The following is a 12,456-nucleotide window of genomic DNA, read 5'->3' on the forward strand; positions in this document are numbered from 1 at the left end:
TAAGGGTTTGGTGATAATGTATGTAAATATAAATGTTACCGAAGTATATATAAATTTACTTAACCCTTACGCTGCTACGCAGTTTTTCAAGAATCTAATCAGAAATCTTATTATTAATACATTTTAAAAATATTTTATCGAATACGTTGTTTTCCAAACACACTACTGTTTTAAAAATTAATAGCAATTCCAAGAAAAATCTTCCATTTCATAAATATCTAATTCAAGCCCAGTGGAGTGAGCAAGATAGACAACTCGTGCCGCCCGCAACACATTTTCGTACAGTGGTTGTAAACCCTTTCTTAATCGAAAATAAAAACAAACAAAAATGATCTCGCACAGCAATCTCAAGGCGCATTGTTTTAATAGTTATTATTGAAACGACAGTATTATGATAGTTTTTTTGTTGATTGCGGGGCAAAGTGCCCTTATTATCAAACCTACCTCTTCCATCAATGCATGCTAAACAAAATTTGAGTAAAATATATCTTGGATGATTCATATGAACAAGTGACGTCGTTTAAAGTAGTTCGTTTTTATTAAAATATTTTATATTATTTTTTATTAATTTTCAAGAAACTTTGCTGTACAATTTAATGTTCGAATTTTTACCGCGCGTAAGAAAACATTTTTTGTATTAAATTTTCCGTTGGGCTGAACTATTTCAGCGGGTTTTTATACGGGTTATTATTCAGTTTCGTACCTATATACCTATGTACGAAACTGAATAATAACCCGTCGAATAAGTAATTTGTTTGTTTTGAAAATGTTTTATACCACTGACGGTTAAGTGCAACAAGCAGTTCCCGAATTCATTTACCCTTTTGGGGATTATGACGTCAGCATCAGTCTAGTTAGAACTTTATGATAGGGATTAACAACAACGATATATCGTTGTTTAGCAGTCTAAGGGTTAAATATCAATAAATATTCGTTTTTATAAACGATAAATCGATATTATTATCGAAGCAAATTGAAACGAATTATTATTCGTTTCCAATGAAAAAGTAATGTACCGCTATTGCGGTACATTACTTTTTCACTAACACATTCGTAAAAACTCTTTGTGATGTTCTTATGAATATTATTTAACGTGTTGATATAATCGATTATTTTATATCCGATTTTTTTGAAAAAAAATGGTATTGATTAAGAACAATAGTTTCCGAAGAATTAATAATTTACATTAAAACTAAAAACTGCACTAATAAGTGCATATTATTTATTTATACCCTTTCTAATTTTTATTAAAAATAAGTGGGTTATATATTGTTCATTTTGTTTAAATATGTATTTTATTAGTGTTTACATGTAGTTGACGAAAAATAAGTAGTGTATTTTTTTATTTCAATGTTTCTGTATTTTATTTTTCTTAGCTTATTTAATTTAAAACTATTTTACTAATATCATTATCTTTCATACTATTTTATAAAAGTATATGTATAACCTTGTGGGGAACCTAGCATGTAGATGTAAAGCAGTTGAACTCTCCTTCTTTTTCTTCTCTTGCATAAAATTATTCTAAAGGTGAATATCTGTATATAATTTTTTTTTTATTTTTTATTTATTTACAATTTTAAAAAACCCGTTAGGGTTACATTAGAAATTTAATATTGCCTAGTCATTTTATGTCTCGTCTAGTCTAGTTAGTTCAGTCATCATGTGCTTTTTCAGATTGATTTTAAATTTGTCTCCATTAAAAGTTTTCAAGTAGTAAGGTAGGTCGTTGTAGTGTTTAAGTCCATTATGTAGTATTTTTGACTGTCCTGTGTTTGTCTTTATTATCTTTCTTGTTGCAAAGGTGCTTTTATTTGCACAAATATTCATTTTTTTTTATATTAGCAAACTGTTTCATTATCTTTACTACTATTCTGTAACAGTATATGTATAAACTTTGTGGGAAACCTAGCTTGTAGGTATAAGGCAGCTCAACTCTGCTTCCGATTATTTTCTTGTAAAATATTATTCTCAGAGTGAAAATTTGTACAAAGAATCGAATTTTTCTTGTTGTAAGGTGCGGTGCATTGATTTGCACAGAAATTAATTTAATTTGATATTTTAGTTATTTTTTATTTCTTTTACTGTTTCCATCATCTATAAACTATTTTACAACAATGTATGTATAACCTTTTGTAGGTGTAAGGCAGTTGAACTCTGCTTCCTTTTATTTTCTTACATAAAATTATTCAGAAAGGGAAAATCTGTACATAAAATGTTATTTTTCTTGTTAAAAGGAATTATTTGATTTGTAGAGAAACAAATTTTTATTTTCATTTATTTAATAATTTCAATATCTTATATACTATTTTAAAAAAGCGAATATATAAACCTTGTAAGAATCCAAATATGTAGGTGAAAAGCAGTTCTGCTCAACTCAGCTTCTCTTTCTCTTCTTATATAATATTTTTCAAAATGAATATCTGTAAATACAATGCTATTTCTTCGTTTGGTAATTCAACCTTGTACATATAAGCAGGGTGATAAAAATAAAGAAGAGAAGGGAAAAAAAAAAAAAAACAAAAAAAAACCTAACCCAACCTAACCCAGGGCGGAGGCGTCTCCTTTCCCGCTTGGCCTCCTCTTTTGCGAGCATTACTGTTCTCGCAAACTTCTCCCAGCTGTGCCAGAAGGACGCGTTTTGGAGCATGGAGGGGACCATCCCTTCCGGGGAGACTCGGATCCCACCGAGAGACTCTTCCAGCTCCCTCCTGAGTGATTCCCAGGAGGTGCACTCAAAGATTGTGTGCTCTGCCGAGTCGTCGTCAGAGTCACAGTGGTGGCATGCGGATGTTTCTTCCTTGCCTATCCTTTTCAGGTAGGCTCCGAAACATCCGTGTCCCGTCAGCAGCTGGGTCAAGTGATAGCAGAGGCATGGTCTCTCCCCGTCCACTCGTTGAGGTTGCCTATCAGCCTCTGCGTCCACCTTCCCTTCACCGCCGAGTCCCACCGCTCCTGCCAGCGAGTCATCGTTTGAGCACGTGCAGTCGCCTTCTCCATGCCCGCGTACGTGGCCAGCCTTTCAGCAGCCAGTAGGTCCACGGGGATCATTCCTGCCACGACGAGCGCCGCATTCTCAGACACAGTCCGGTATCCCATGGATACCCTCAGTGCCATCCGACGTTGTACTCCGGCCATCATGAGCCGCGTTCTCTCCACCCTCATGGCGTCTGCCCATATTGGGGCGCCATACTCCTGTATGGCGCCTACTCATACGCCCTGCCATACTCCTGTATACTCTCCTGAGTGGAATGAACAACTTCGCTGAGAAGACACCATATCTGGCCTCCGGCGAGCTTGCCTCGTTGTCTATGGTGTCATTCCACCAATAGACTCGCCTCCCCTGAGATCCCTCCTTACGCTTAGGCATGGAGGCATCACAGCCCCTGACGATGGCTTCCGTCACCATCCCCACTGTCTCTTCAGCGGTAGAATCAGGGTGCAATTCCAGACCATCTGCGATGCTTTCGCATAAAGCGTCAGCCCGTAATCTTTTGGCGCTCCATCCGGCTGGAGAAGATGCTGACCTCAAACTTGGGTCCAAATACCATCCCCTTTTCAGGTTCCGGTACTGTTCAGAAACAATCACCAAGTCCGCCCGGTACTCGCGCGCCGCCTTTTGCATCAAATCCTGGGCAGGCTTTACAGCAATTCAGGTTGATTTGCAGAATCGTAAGGTCACGAAAGAGCCTTCTTGTTTTTCCTTCTCGCAATTGCGAGCGCCTTGGTGTGCCCGGCACTGGAGCTACCGCTCCGATGTTTGGCGTTCTCTTCGCCATAAGTAATGCAAAGAGGGCATAGTGGGCTGCTCCGGCAGTCTGCAGCCTTATGTCCCGGCTGGGAACAATTTCGGCACAGATTAGATCTGTCAGGGAGCCGGCATACTGCCGCCAGATGCCCATATCCCAGACACCGAAAGCAACGGGTCAGGCTCATCCGCTCCCGGAGGTGGCACACGACAAGCCCAATTTTATGTTTGCCTCTTTTTAGGAGCTCCGTGGTGAGCTTGCTGCACGGGAGTTTGCACCAGCATACCTGGGTGCCCCCATATGCCGGTCGCAAGCTAAGGATCTTGACGTGTTCCGCCCTGTCAACCTTCACTTGCTTGGTGAGGGCATCCAGCACGTCCACAATCTCAACTCCTTCGTTCAAGTCCCTGATGACGACCGTTGTGGTAGAAACCGCGCGTCGCACGGTCGCAGACTCACAAACAATCTCCTTAATGACACTCGCGAGACCGTCACCGTTCCTCAAAACCTCCAGCAGAAGATCCCCGGTTTTTGTGCGTCTCGCGGTTTTCACCTGCGGTGCATCGGGGGCGGACATCTTTGGGTGCTTACCCAATTTCTTGCAGATGTCCGCATAAGAAGCTGTGTCAGTCGCCTTGACGATAATCGCATCGCTATTTTTAAGTTTCCCGCTGCCCGCAAGTTCCGATTTCAGTTCAAACAACCGTTTAAACCGCCACAACTTTATGCCGCTCACGCAAAAAACCGTTCTCTAATTTTCTATAGTGCTAATGTTAAACAATTATCCCCACTACACGGTCCAGTTTTTTATGCCGCGCACGCTGGTGTTATTTGTTTTGTGTTTTAGTGTAATCTTTTAGTGTTTTTAGTTATTTTAGTGTTATCATAAAACTTATTATTTTGCTCTCGCAAAAAAAAACCGTTATCTAATTTTATATAGTGCTAGTTTTAAACAATTATTCCCACTACCCGGTCCAGTTCTTTCTGCTGTGCACGCTGGGGTTATTGGTTTTTGTGTTTTAGGATATTCTCTTAGTGTTTTTAGTGATTTTAGTGTCTTCATAAAACTTATTATCAAGTGGGTACACACCTCCGACAGCAAACTTAGACTCGCCCAGTACCTTGTGCCGAGTAAAGCCGAGGGAACACGAGCTAAGCCGAGCGTAATGTGTAAATGTGGGTACACCCCTACATGATACTTACTTCGACTCGCCCGATTCTCGTTGCGAAGAAAGCCGAGTTACGTGAGGCGTTCAGTTGTATTTTATGAATATCTGTTTATTATAGTAAATAGTTTTAAGTAAGATGCTTATTTAAACTTATTGAATTATTAAAGTACATCTAAACAGCAGTTTTAAAGTAAATATTACATTGATTTCTTAAATTTTGAGCCATTCAAAATCATTAAAAATTTCGTAAAATAATTTTCATATTCGTTAAGCTTCCTTTTTATTTATTTACATTTACTCATATTTTTTTTTTATTTATTTAAAAAAAATAATTTAATTACTTATTTTTATTCGATATCAATCAACATGCCTTTCTTTTTAGACTTACTCCCGAACAGGAAACAGTGGTAAGTACTTATAAACTATAATTATGTATATATATATTTAGCTGAACTTATCATAATTAACATCAAAATAAACTGTACCTACATGTCAGTATTATCTTCAATTTTAAAATATATGTAAATATACATTTATTTTTTTATTTTTTTTATTTTTTTATTTTTATTATTAAATTTAAACCAAGTGTATACTTTTGATTTTTATTGTTTTTCATCACTGCATATTACTTTAAATTTTTATTGAAATGTCATCCTCTTCTGAGGATGATGGTGGGGGGAATGAGCAAAACATTTTCACACCAAGAACGTCTTTGAAGCGGTCACCTCCTGCAGATGCGGAAACGCTGGATGGCGGTGGGCAGATCAACCTGAAGAGACTGAGGAAGGAGAGAACCCCCTCCATATCACCGTCAAAGTAGGAGGCAAGAAGGGAAACCAGAAGGGAGAGGGATAGAGAGAGGGAGAAAGAAAGGGGAAATGCGAAGGATAGAGAAAAGGTAGTTGATAGGGAGAAAGAATGCAATAAGAACAGGGTGAGAGTAGAAGATAGTAAGCGAATTGATGAGAGGGAGAATCAGAATGAAAAAGGGAGTGAAGATGACAAGGGGATTGCAAATGCTCCTTGTAAAGAGCTTATTCTAGTCAGAGGTGGAATAGCAATCATAGAAAAGATCATAACAATGGAGAAGGCTCGCCTGAACTCAGACTTGAGGGCAGGTATACAAGGAGCGAATTTTGATATTCTCGAAGCGGTTGGACAATTAGCAGTTCGTCTTGAGAGGGAGGTAGGGGAAAGAAGGAGGCTTGAGGGAATGCTAAGTATTCTCTCAAATCAGGAGGAAAGAAGTACCCAGCCTGCTAACGTAAGTGGTGCCAATATCAAGGGAACATACGCATTAGCCCTGAAAACGGGCAAAGGTAAGGAAAGAGTAATTGTGCCCTCTAGACCAACACTTCTCATATATCCAGAGAAACTAGAAGGAATAACGGCGGAAGAGACCCAAAACACTCTCAAAAAAGTTTTGGATCCCAAGCAAGATGGCTTTGTTCCAGTGCGAGTCCGCAAAATAAAGCAAGCGGGAATCTTAATAGAGACCTCTAATAAGGACGGACTTGGTCAAATTAAGAAAGCAACGGATAGATTGAAAAGTCATGGTTTCAACCTAGTTGAACCTAAAGGGAAACAACCAAGGGTCGTCATTTATGACGTCCCCAAAGACATAAAGGAGGATGAGTTTCTGGAGCAAATGTATGAGACAAACCTAAGAGATCGTCTTAATATTTCAAAAGAGGATGTTATTAAAACTACGAGAAGAATAGCACTTTTTGGCCCACGGGACCGTACTGTGGTTGGTTGCATTTATTCTGTACACCCGGAGGTCAGGTCTGTCCTTGTTGAACAGGGACATATCATAGTAGGATGGAATAGCTGTAGAACAAGAGACTACATTGGGGCCATCCGTTGCTTCAAATGCCAAATGTATGGTCATGTTGGCAAGTATTGCACACAGAAAGAGGAGGTGTGTAAATATTGTGCTGGTGTTGGCCATGGTTATACAGGCTGCCCGAATAAGAGTGGCCCAAGTAAGTGTGCCACCTGCACGCGATTTAAAAAGCCCAACGACCACCTAACGGGATCACAGGAGTGCCCAGCATATCTGGCCGCTGTAAACGCATACATAAGACAAACCAATTATGGGGATTGAAAAGGTTAACCTAAAAATTGGGCAAGTGAATCTTGGCAGATCTAGGGCTGCGACTCTTGAGTCGCATCGGGTATTCGAGTCACATAAACTAGATTTAATTCTCATTCAGGAGCAATACACTGTCTTAGGCAGGACTGTATACCTGGGCGAGGATATTACGGTCTTGGAAACAGGTACTTGCCCCGGTGCAGATATAGCAATCTGGAATCGCTCCCTTAGACCGTTGCTGTTGCATCACCTGTCTGATGACTACAGACTTTGCATTTCCCTGGACCTAAGAGGTGTTGAGTTGGTGGTAGTCTCGGTATATCTGAAATACGACCAACATGCTGGACCCCATGTCCGGGGTCTGCAGTCAGTAATGCTATCTTACCGACACGCCCAATTCATAATTGGGGGAGACTTTAATGCACGTTCTGCGATCTGGTTCGACACGGTGCGGTGCCGCACACTGAGGCAAGATGCAGTGGAAGAGTTTGTGATGGGATTTGGATTGATCTTGCTCAACTCGGAAGGTCAACCAAAAACGTTTTCGGGTCCATGTGGAGAAAGCAACATCGACCTTACCCTAGTTTCGGGTGGCCTTGCCACCTACACTACAAGGTGGACAGTTCAAGCCGGTGAGATGTCTAGCGATCATAGATTAATAACTTTTTGTATTGGAATTGAAACACAAAGCCAGGTAAGGACGGACACTTGGTCTTATAAGACTAGATCTGCGGATTGGTATCGATTTGGTCAGGATCTTTCGGACCAGTTATTAAACTTTGACGTTAGAGCGGCTAGGGGGGACGTCACACTTGGGGAATTTTTTAATTTGTGTGTGACCCGGTCAGCTGATTCGAGTTTAGGTCGATCTAGACCTAGCGGACGGTTAAAGACACCTTGGTGGAGCGAGAAACTAACCTCGCTAAAAGGTTTTTTCAAAAGGGCATCCCGTAGGTTGGGAGTTGCCCTCAGTAAGGTGATCTCCGCAGACGTGCTCGAACAGTATAAAAATAGGGTAAATATTGCGCGGCGCGCCTATTGTGCTGCCATTTTAAAAGCTAAGCAAACGAATTGGAGAAAGTGGATCACTGAGATGGGCAACGCAGATCCTTGGAGCCTAACCAGTGTTCTAAAGAAGAATGGAAAAGGCTCGGACAAATATTTGAACAACGTGATTGTTGGTAATTTAACTACCTCCACTTTCGAGTCTACCTTGAAGGCTCTTTTAGATTCACTGATTCCACAAGACTGTGAAGTAAATGATTCTCCGTACCACACTCTGGTCAGAAGAATCAGCGTCGCTGACCCTAGTACCAGTGATATCGAGGTGTCTGTTGTCACGGAGGGTGAAATCGATAAAATCATAAAATCCCTCGGACCAAAAAAGGCACCTGGTATTGACAGAGTTAACGGAGAAATTGTGAGAAACGTATGGTACTTTGCCAGGCGTGAATTCACAACTCTAATGAGTTTATGTCTAAAAGCAGGGATATTCCCAAAAGTTTGGAAAGTAGGATTGCTGCGGATCATCCCGAAGGGTAACGATAAAAAGGAATCTGATCCCAAGGCTTACAGGCCGATAACGCTCCTCCCAGCTCTCGGTAAAGTTCTTGAAAATCTCATTAGAAATAGGTTGGAAGGCTGGCTCTCTGCTCCCTCTCCAAAGCAGTACGGTTTTACTAAAGCCCGGTCTACGGAGGATGCCATACTCCGTGCCAGCAAATGGAGAGATGATTGCCGGGCGAGATTTGCCTGTAGGATATTCCTCGATATCTCCGGTGCATTTGACAACGCCTGGTGGCCGATGGTATTGACAAAATTAAAATCCAGAGGTTGTCCGAAGGAACTTTTTGGGATCATCCGGAGCTACCTTAGTGATAGATCCATCTCTGTAGTCCACGGATCCATAACCGTGTGTAGAACGACGATCATGGGTTGTCCACAGGGTTCTATCCTGGGGCCATCACTATGGAACATACTATTTGATGACTTGCTGCGTTTACCTTTTCTGGCAGGCAGCGATATGGTGGCTTACGCAGACGACGCTCTTCTTCTATTGTCAGGAAACAGTAGAAAGGAGTTAGAAATTAGGGGGCGTGAGGCACTTAAACTAATTTTAGAATGGGGAAATAGGAACAGACTAACATTCTCACCGCAAAAGACTATGGGACTCATGGTGAAGGGTATCTCTGACAGAGGAAGAAAACCCACAATCAGGATGGGTGGGCGGGGAATACGATTTTTCCAAGATGTAAGGTACTTAGGTGTCTTTTTGGATACCCAAGAATCGTTTTTGGCTCATGCCAAAATGATATCCTCAAAGGCGTCTTCGCTTTTTATGAAAGTACGAAGGGTGAGCCGAGCAACGTGGGGAATAAAAAGTAATGGGGTCCGTCTAATATACCGAGGAACTTATGTCGCACAATTAACATATGCTGCTAAAGTTTGGGCTCATCGTGCATCCTCTGGTGGCGTCTACAGGACCCTCCTGAGTGGCCAAAGAGCCCCTCTCATTGCACTCACGGGTGCTTATAGAACTGTGTCCACAGCCGCTTTACCTGTCCTGGCCGGGGAACTTCCGGCAGACTTAGAGGTAATGGAATCTGTTTCGGTGAAACTACTAAAAAAAGGTGAGTTGGTTACATATTTTGACATCAGTGTTCAACACCGAGAGGGTAGTAGATTAAAACCATTGACAAAAAGAATAACAGAAAAAACTATTGACGAGCGGCAAATTAGGTGGGATGCATCTCTGACGAAGCGCTGGACGCATACATTTTTTCCGGGCATACAAAAAAGACTAAGCCTTAAGAAAATTAATTTGGATCACTGTGTTGTCCAGATGTTGTCTGGACATGGTGAGTTTAGGTCAAAATTATATGACCTCGCACTAGTAAGAGATCCTGAATGTACTTGCGGGGAGCCCCGTCAGACGGCTGAACATATCCTATGGCATTGCCCGATTTTAGATACTGAAAGGGAAAACATGCTAAACGGCTTGACAGAGGTGACGAGGCCGATGTGGAATCCAAGCTTATTCGGTAATCCAACTAACGTCAAAGCATTTTTTCATTTTGTGAGCGAATGGGTAGAAAAATGGGAGGAACTGGGTAAAGGCCTACCATGAGTACTAAATCAGTTTAAGATAAAAGGATGCATACTTGGGTACTAGCATTGGTTGTCTGAACTGAACTCTTGTCCGTCTGTGTTGTTTTTGTCCCATAGAAGGGAAATGGTAAATTACAAATCTAAATAGTAGACTAACTCAAGAGAACCACGCGCCGACCATGCTCTAGGACCCGTTTCGTCTGTTTTAAGGTCTGTGAGATTGTTAGGACGATTAAGGTCTTTGCATCGGATTGTTTCTACTGTTGGTATTAGGAAAATGGTTTTTACGAGGAATTCAGTACTATGAAGAAAAGTAATTTCGCCTGAGTTCGATAGGGATCATGTTAGGATCTGTGTTAGGATTTTGCCGGTAGTGTCTTGATGATTTGATGTTCCACTGTGATTTGTTATAGATACGTATTGTTTTTCTTCTGTTGATTGAGTGCATGTTGTATAGGGCAAATTATTTTAATGTTTCCTATATGTATTTGGGTTTCGTGTCGTTTGATTGATTTGTTTGTATTACTACGTTCTTCTTCCTTTCCGATGCGGGATCTGGAGCGTACGGCCGCGGTCTCAATTTAGAACTAACACTGTATTCCTCCACTGTAATACTGGGAAATTAGAAAAGGGTGATTGTGCTGACCATGTGTATTTGATTGATCACGAACTGACAAAACTGCGGTGAGGGGTACAATGAATGTTTTTAAAGTTTATTTGTTTTGTTATTTTCGCGGTTTGATTGTAAAGAAATATTAAATTTTTGCTTAATTAGTTAAAAAAAAAAAAAAAAATTGATATTGATATGCGAAACTGAAGAAAGACTCAAGTCTTTATGAACAGTTTCGGGAAAGGGGTGGATGCTTTCATTGCCCGCAAGTTCTCGCTTTCTTCCTTCTTTCACACTTCCTCTCCTTTTCCCGTGTCTCCCCACTTTTTTCCACTCTCTCTGTGGTCGGTGCCAACTTTGCTGCACCGGCCGACGTAGAAGGGAGAGAAAGGGAGTTGGTCTCAGACTTTGGAGGAGGAATAGGCTTTGGATCGATCAACTTATGATTCCCCTTGCCCTTCTTTTTCCTCTCGCCCCAGACCACAGCAACTGAGGCCGTCATCATTTGGGGACAAGTGGGGACAAAGTCCGCTATTACAACCCCATCACCCTTCTCTAAGTCCTACAACTCGTCTGACAGCATCTGAAGGAAAGTGCCTAGGCAGGCGATCCCCTCTTTTAAGGGGAGATGAACATTTGATCTCCCCTTAACAAAGATCTGGAGCTTCTCAAAGCTCAGCGCGATGTCGCGAGAGCAACTCCTTAAATCTAGACCTGGTAACTTCCAGTAGCAGAAGATGCGGTGGGGGCCAGGTCGGCCACCCCCTCCACACTGCGATCGCAGGTTGACGATGCCCGGGAGCCCGCTTGCTCACTCCCGACCACCGGTACTGGGCGTCCGACCCCCTGCACCGTAACTGCTGATGGTAATAAGGACATTTTCATACAGCATGTGCCTGTTCTTAGTAGTCGCCGAAGCGACAACAAGCCCCCCTACCACGACAAGGTGACAGGCGCAGGGGGGAACCTAACCCAACCTAACCCAACCGAACCCAACCGAACCCAACCGAACCGAACCCAAGCGAACTCAACCGAACCCAACTGAACCCAACCGAACCTAGCCTAGCCAAACCGCTGATTCATCCCACTGAATATGTAGCTGACGCGCTACCGACGAGTTAGCGGGTCCACCACTCTTCAATAGGTCGTCCCTTCCGCTGTTTGTAAGGCAGCGGAAACCGAAGAACGAAGCACACACTTAATTTCACTGGCGGCGGGAACCGAAGGGCGAAGCACTGGCACCGGTTTACTGCAGCGAAAAGCCGATTTGACTAGTAGTCCTGAAAAGGACTTTTACTTCCAAGAGAGCGCCGCAGTCGGGATCCGTAAGGTGAGAAGTCCAGAAGTTGAATCCAAGGGCAGACGAAGGTCTTGTAGCGTAGTCGGTATCGGCGGAGAGTAGAGCGGGAGATGATTCAAACACGAGTAAAAGGTTGACACTGATTTATTTTTTGCGCTGCGGCGTTTTATACATAACTAATCCGCGCGGCTGACATAGGCCGGCCAATGGCAGGCGGGAGTAGGCCGACCAATCCTGTCACGAGAGAGATAGCGCGCTGTCGCCCGCTCTGTCTATCTCTCTCTCGACACGTATAAGACTACTCCCCCCGCCACCCGCCCGCACTCGGGCGCAGACCGCGCGGTAAGAAACATGTACAGAGAAAATATTATTATTAATTAAGGGCAATGCAATATATTTATAAATTTAATAATAAATCCTAATTCTAT

The sequence above is a fragment of the Micrasema longulum genome, unplaced genomic scaffold, assembly GCF_059751315.1.
Source record: "Micrasema longulum isolate JH-2025_06_02 unplaced genomic scaffold, ASM5975131v1 h1tg001556l, whole genome shotgun sequence".
In the NCBI taxonomy this organism is placed as follows: Eukaryota; Metazoa; Arthropoda; class Insecta; order Trichoptera; family Brachycentridae; genus Micrasema; species Micrasema longulum.